The 8,143-nt window shown below is 32.9% G+C and overlaps 1 long non-coding RNA gene across 1 annotated transcript; it reads right to left on the bottom strand.

The window, feature by feature from the left end:
• Positions 1 to 3,940: 3,940 nt before the first annotated feature.
• On the bottom strand, positions 3,941 to 5,017 carry LOC116125125. The gene is made up of 3 exons (XR_004127287.1): positions 4,935 to 5,017; positions 4,411 to 4,469; positions 3,941 to 4,000 (listed from the first exon to the last, which is right to left on the bottom strand). It is a non-coding gene; the product is annotated as an uncharacterized LOC116125125 (long non-coding RNA).
• Between the last annotated feature and the right edge of the window lie 3,126 nt (positions 5,018 to 8,143).

An 8,143-nucleotide genomic window follows, 5' to 3' on the forward strand; every position in this document is an offset into this window, starting at 1 on the left:
ATCGTCGTGGCAAACGTAAAAAATACCACGGTCTGCAGTGAGTGTGAATGATTAGCGAGCTCCAGAAGCTCGCTCGTTGCGGCGGTCGTTCACCAAACTTGCGGTTGCCATGGCGAGCGTTGATTTTTAATGTCGCTCCAGAAGCTCGATTGCCGTGGTAAAGTTTTATTTTGTTGTGGCGATGATTTCCATCACCCCGGCGAACGCTGATTTTTTAGCGCTGCTCCAGTCAACAGAGCTTGTCGCTGTGGCCAAGGTTTATTTCGCCGCAGTGACCGGTGCAGACCAGTAATAAGGTAGTTCATTTTTTTTTCTAGTTTTTCACGTAACAACGTGAATCCAAATCAAATCGAATGCACAACATTTGACCAGGATATCAACCAACCAAGAATCATTCATCAACACATCAATTAACCAATTAATCATACAAATCATGCATTAAACACTGAATTTTACAGATTTAAAAAATCAGTTTACACTATAACATGTTATCAAACATAGATTAAACAATATAATTTGATACCCGAAGCTTTGATACCATTATAAGTAAATGATCAGATTTGCGCAGCAGGAAAATCAGAGTTTTAAAACAAATCGATCAATTACTCAATCCCAAAAATCAGGGTATCGATTATATTGTTTGCATATATTATAAAATCTATATAATATCAAATTAACAGCAAATCCATACAAGGATTTAGATTCACTTACGTACGTTTGGAGGCTCCTTTAATAGTCTTTGATTTGATTTCGCTTTCAATTTAATGTAGAACCGCACAAACGTTGATCCACACGAAGACAATCTGAAGAACCAAAAAGGGATTTGCTAGATCCACTTGATGGCGTCAAGAATCAAGAAGAAATTTTTTTTTCTTCTCCACTCAATGAAGAAGAACGTGAGAGGGAGAGTGGGGTAAGTAGCTAGGGTTTTGAATGATAAAAAATTATGTTGTTTTAATTTAAATTGCACTTACATAGTTCAACAATTAAAACCCTATTTCACTTAGGAATAGCCATGGGCTCCAACCCTAATCCACCCTTGCAACCAAACACCCCATTAATAGTATTTTAAATTTAATTAATTGTTTATTATAATTAAAAGCAATTAATATATAAAAATATATTAACATTTAATTAATAATAAAAATCTATTTAAATATATGTGTACATATATTTACATATAATGTCACTAATTTTAATTTTAACAATCTCAACAAATTTAATTGCATTGTGAGATTATCGTCATAAGACGAAAATACCCCTTTCACAAATTGATTCTTAAATTATCTTTTAAGTGTGTGAACTGTAGGCTCCTTATCTTATCGATAGTGAGTAGTATTACGATTAACACCAATTAATCGTCTCACTACACACAGACCAAGATTGGTCCCTAGCAAGGCATCATGGCCATTCGATAGATTCGGATTTAGTGAAATAGCTACCTATCAATGATATGGTTACCGTACAATCAAATCCTTTCATCATACGTTATCTCATCGAGGTTGAGGTACAAAAATAGTGTCAACCTCAATTATTCTCGATATCTTTGTAGTCAGTTACTAGAGCAATGACCGGGTAAATAAATTGGATTGAGCAATAACTCAATCCCACTGTGGCCACAGATTTGATGTCATTGCCATTTACTGAATTGCACAGTGAGATAAACTTCTCTCGTACCTGGGAGTGATGAATCCTTTGTTGATCCACCATAGTCTTGATACACTCCTCGATGCAGCCAATCACTACTGTATTGATAGCTCTAAATAGAACTACGTTGGGCTAGTGTCAAACTATACCAATCGGTGTATAAGGTGCTTCGATGATCTCAAGTTTAAGGGTACATGCACCACCATTCGTTGGAGGATTTATTTCATAGATACTGGAGTTACCATCCATATGGAATCCTTTGGTGGGTCTGTCCAGTGAACTTGCCTACAGCAAGCACCCATGTGTTGCACTAAGTTGTCGGCAAACAACCTTGACAAGTGAGATCAGTCATTGTCTTTCGACAAGGTTGTTCAACACTATGATAGCCTTATTGTATTATCTGTGTCCTTGATCAAAATAATATTGTAGCTACGGACATTTCTAGAATAACCACCATATGTGATCATAGAGTTCTCACTATCAAGATTTGAAACACTTGATACCTTCGTCACGATTCTACCATCCTAAGGACATATATCAATACACACAATTATGATTTACATGATATAGAAGAAAATTACCTTTTATTGATTAATAAACATTATTACAAAGAGTTAATTTTACAATAATTGATTAGCTCTAGTGCACCTACTCTAACAAAATGGTCGTGACAGTTTTCGAATTGTTAAGAATCTCTTGACAGATTCTTGATAGTTATAACCCGTCAAAGATTTGGCGTAATTTTAAGTGTTTTTTTTTATTTTTAAATTGAATAATAATAATAATAATTAAATATTGTTAATAATAATTTTTCATCCTTGATAGTTTTAAAACTGTCAAGAATTTTTTTTTGCAAATATTGTTTTATAAATATTTTTATTTTGTAATTAGTTTATTTTTCTGATTATTACCAATTATAATAAAATAATGCAATGAAATTCTTCATAATATTCCTCAACCAATAACAATTATCACAATTCAATGATAAATATAAACATTCAACAATTTTTCAATTAATTTAGTAAATGAAATTGAACAATAGTATATATACAGGAATAAAAGACCCATGTTATTAGTGCATCAATAATTAAAAGTTTGATACATATTTTTTTTCCCTCATTGACGCTTTGACATCACTAAAACATCAATAATTAAAAAAAGTTTGATATGTGCATCGCCCATTCTCCTCCAACTTCATAGAAGATGGTGGATAACATCAGTCCCTGTACAAATTCGCAGCTCTTTGCCTTCTCCATGTGGTCCTTGTCTGATAAGGAAGATTGAATAACATTTCTGCAACCATAAAAAGACAATCAAATTCAATTACAAGAAGAGGTCTATGGCTCCTTGGTCTTAAAGACAAAGCAACTTTGCAAACAGCAAGATAATGTGAGAGTCTTGGGTTTTAAAAAGGGCTCTCGGTTGTGAGGGAGTCTATTTTGTACTTGAGGGAAAGGATCATGGAAAAAAAGTATGATAAAAGATTACTATATAAAATGATATTAGCCATCCCAGCTTAAATGTGACCCTATACTAATAACAAATAACAATGATAATATAACTAACATGTCAAATGAATGCACAGCCCATCCATATGCACTTAAATTCTGCCTCTAAACCATGCAGTAAGCATAAAGTAAAACAGGAGTCACATTCTTCACCAGTTTGCTAGTTTACACTTCTCCCTTCATACTTGCCAATGACATTTTATAATTCAAATATTAAATAACTGTATATATTAAAGATGGTGGATAACATCAATTCATAATTGAACACAACTACTTAGAACCCTTTGCAGTTTTATTGTTTTAACTGATTCCTAGTCCACCCCTGATATCATCACTAGTGCATAAAATCAACACATTTTAACCACAATTCTTCAGTAGCACCTTTTAAAGCAGCACTTAGCTTAAGGAGCACATATTTTTGTTATTTCCAACCTTCACACTTAACATCCAAAACCATCATAATGGCTAAGTTTCTTTCATTCAGATGTTAATTGATTACAAATAAAATATCCGGCTTTAATCACTTGTCCACATGGATTCTACTCCCCTCAAATCTATTTTATGATTTTGATAATCCCTTTCCCTTTTGTCAAATATTCTCCTTTCATATTCTGTATAATATTTTACAGATATTTTTTAGCACTTGTTTATTGTATAATGAATTCTTAAGGTAAATGACTAAAGCACACATAAAAAAGAACTCTGAAGTGCTATTGCCATCCAGATAATTATGAATTCAATATAATTAATGAGAAGAATATATAGTTTTAACAAGCAAAGATAAAGGTAGACAACAATACCACGTTCTTGCTTAGGATAGCTTGATCAGCATGAGTTATCAAGGTCTGCAAGAGATAAAAAGAGAATTAGGAATAGCATTATTGTATAGTAAACTGCTCTCTACAACACTGCAAGTGCACATGAAAAATAAAGATTGCAGAAAAACATCTACAAACCATCTTATTAAAAAAGAAAAATAGAAAGAAATGCAAAGACTTTTCAGCCAGTTGAGATATATAGAATGAAAATGAAACAAATTTTATTCCTTAGAATGCTAAGTTAACATATCATGGGTGACCTTTGTAAATTGATTAATTTCAGTCCCACTACAGAGGCCTAAACTGGGGGCATATGGTCCAAACCAGATTAGAGCCAACAAGCTCCATCTATTAACCTAATTTACACCGGCTAACCAACTAGGGAAGAGAATAAGAAGAAAAAGTTTATGATTTATGTTGTAACTGGTAAATTCTACCTCTCTAATACGATCTCCTTCAACTTGATCAACACATTTCAACAAGTTCTCCAATGTGCCTGCCATTCAAGCGAAGATATAACATGTCAGATATCAAGAATAAGAACTTTTAATTGGGAAGAGATAGATAAGAATGAATTTGGCATCAAGTAGTTGGGACTGATGCTCAAGAATACATCAAGTTATAAACGTATAGTAGTAAGGGTGCCCCAATTTGTAATTGAGGAAAAACTAAATATCAACAACGATTGTATGTTTAGGTTTAAACCTTTGTCAATATTATACAATTTATATATGTATTTTTTTTTCCGATCTTCCTTACCAAAACAACAAAAGAATTTATTAGCATATCCGTAAGTTTTTATTATCATAGTTAGGCATATAGAAAACAAGATTTTACAATAAAAACATGCTATAAGGGTGCATTCATCTTCAAATTTCTAGATGCTAACAAAAAATTAATGAATTTCATAACATAAAGTCACATCAAACAAGAAAACATCCTAAATGATGAATTAACATACCAAATTTAGAGATGAGTTGCACAGCACGAACATCTCCAATCCCTTCAACTGCTGCATTCATAAAGTATTGTTGCACTATAGGTGGAATTTAAGATATCTCAAGAAATATGTACAAAAATTAAAGGAGTACCTCTGACATAATTATCTGGATCTTCTATCAACATTACTTATATGATCAGGTAAAAATAACTGAAGAGAGTACCTCTGGTACAACAACATCAAGGTTATTAATCAATTCTTGAAATTTATTGGCAGCTGTTTCGTCTGAAGTGCTATTGCCATCCACTGGACCGATGATGCTTAGGCAGCAAACTCTGAAAAATTTTCCACAAGCAGTCCCCAAGTCTACATTGTCTGACATAACAAAGGAAAATGTTTCCAGAATCCAAATCAGAAACTTGAATTATACAAACATTTATAAAAAAAGGCAAGTCATCTGCTATTGGACCCAAAACAAAAGTTTACTATCAGTAAGCTTGATAGTTACAATATGATTGGAATTCATGTATATTTTACATCTTACAAAAAGATAATACGCCAAGCAATATGACAATACATTGCATTAACTTATGGAATCAGAAACAAATTAGCTTAGCATTTGGCAATTATCCATTAGTAATAAAAATGGAACACAGTAGTATAACCCATCAATCGTCTTAAACAAACCCGAAAATAATCCATAGAAACCGGAACAAATTATTAAATCCATCTATTCTACATAACAGTTTATCCCCTCTAATCAAAGTTTACTAGTATTATGCATGACTTCTATGTTGAATTTAAAACTTAAACAACCATAAATAACAGGATAGTAAAAAGAAGCCAAAGAACAAATATACTTTGCATATGAGTTGAAGGCAATAACACAACAAAATCACCCTGCATTAAATAGGATAGGCGACAAAAGATATATAAAGAACAGATCTTCACTGAAGACTAACAAATGCGAACTTTTACCATCGCTAATCAGCAAAATAACTACACCGGTACAAAGACCCTGCCACCACAACTCACATCAATTAATGAAAGTCACATGATTCTTTGTTTCTCTTAGGATTTGATTACAAGTATTTTAAGTTATTTCGTGTTGCATTTTTTATGTAATTTTGAACTATTTTAATCTCAAAGTCTCATGGTCATGATTGACTAGAGTTATTTGTGCGCACATGGATGGCTTAGAGATCTTTGTAGCTTAGGGCAGCTTTTAAGGCCATTTGAAAGGCCAAATTTTCCCAGTGTAATTCAGATTTGATGAATGAAAAATAGTTGCTTTGAGAGTGTTATTTTCTTTATCCAAACTTTGCTAAGGGTTGCGGTGGAATCCCTTGGCTGATGGTGTAACCTTTAAGCCTTGGATCACATTAGCATTATGTTTATGCTTGTTGTGTGTTGATTTGTTAGTTACAATTGTGGGTTTAGCCGAGATTGTGCAAGGTGATTGAAGCTTGGCAGATTGTTTTGGAGTAGTCTTGTGTGGTTACGGTTGTGTTGCCATCATCTCACTTCATTTCATTAAATTTGGTTCACCAAACAAGAGAATATTGAAAATTAAATGAAGATTACCGGAGTAATCTATATGACCCGAACTAACGCACCCAACGTGGTAATCAAGTAATATAAGATGACAATACCTCAGTAATCCTCTATACTCCCAATAAAACACATCCTGAGGGTTGTAAAAGAATAATTAATGTAGAAGATATGTTTTGATTTTGTTGGTTTAAGGATTTAAAGCAGTTATTAAGATATCTAATGAGGAGATTATGTTTTGATTTTATTAGAATTAAGGTGTGTGATGACAATGAGGGGTGTGTTTGGTTTACTATTTGTAATCTATTTCGAATCCAATTTTTAGAATCTGTGTTTGTTTTATTACTCAAGAAAATCTATTGTGAAAATTTGATTCTTGACATTTTTTTTATCGTTGTCTGTCTGTGGGGCTAGCATTTGTAGTTTTTTCTTTTCCTTCTTTCTCATTTTTTATTATTTCTTTCTTTTCTTTCTTTTTTTTTTCACACTCTGATGCGTGTGAAAATTACAACATGCAATGTGTAGCAAGTGCGCTAGTCGCAAAAAGTAATAAAGTGATAAGTAGTGTATCGTTCCACAAGGATGCTTGTTAAGCACTGTTTCCTAGTTGTTTATCAAGTTAGAGAAATCGAAAGATGTTTGGATTTGCAGGAGAAAACAAGCTAAAGTTAAAACAAAATTTACTACGTACTTTAAAAACTAATTATGACAACAAGCTAATTCGAGAGAAATATCGAGTAAACAAAGCAGTTAGGGTTTGATTTTACTAGGATTTTACGAATTAATCTACGAATTATGTTACTTATACACTCACATGCACGGATTATAAATCGTACTCCCTAATGTGTAAAACAAACCTTCTTAGGCTATGTTTTCCTACTTATCCCTATTAAGTTCGATCCAACAATTTGAAGGGTAGTAGTTCCAAGTTCGTTAAGCTAAATGGAATCCTAATTTGATTTCATTGATTCTCAAACCTATCTCCAGCGTTCAATAAAAGAATGGCAATACTCTTTGAAGCTAATACATGATTCACTTCTCAGTCTCATCATGCCCAACAAGTAATTTCAATAAAAACAAGAGAAATTACACAATCCATGCAATAGAAAAGCAACATCAATTTATTGATTAAACATTAAAATCCCAATTACATCAAAAGCCTAACCCAAAAGTGAGTTAGTTCATACTAAAATTAACACAAATTGAAATAAAAATGATAAACAATGCATTCAACATGTTGGAATAAAGAAAAGAACAAATCTTCCCTATTTGATGAATCCAAAAAGTTCAATCTCTAATCTTCTCTTCTTTCTCCAAAAAATGTCGAACCCCTACTAAAATGACTAAGTCTCACTTATATAGTCGGTCCAAAAGAAACCTAAGACTCGCCTAAAATTAAAACGCACAATTTTAATAAAAACTGCAACTTGCAAACTTCGCGCAGCAATGAGTGTTTACAACTCTTATCTATCCCGAGAGTATCGCCGTGACGAAGAAAGAAACTTCGCCGCAGCGAACTTTTCTGAACAATTCTAAAATTATGAAACTACCCTCGCTGCTTCCTTGCTTGAATCTTCAATCTTTGGTGCTCTCCAATAGGAAAAAGCTTCATAGTGCTTCAAATCGCTTCAGAACTTCCCCAAATCCTGAGATTCGCTGTTCTAGGTCTAAACTCAATT

The sequence above is a fragment of the Pistacia vera genome, unplaced genomic scaffold, assembly GCF_008641045.1.
Source record: "Pistacia vera cultivar Batoury unplaced genomic scaffold, PisVer_v2 Contig160, whole genome shotgun sequence".
NCBI classification, from domain to species: Eukaryota; Viridiplantae; Streptophyta; class Magnoliopsida; order Sapindales; family Anacardiaceae; genus Pistacia; species Pistacia vera.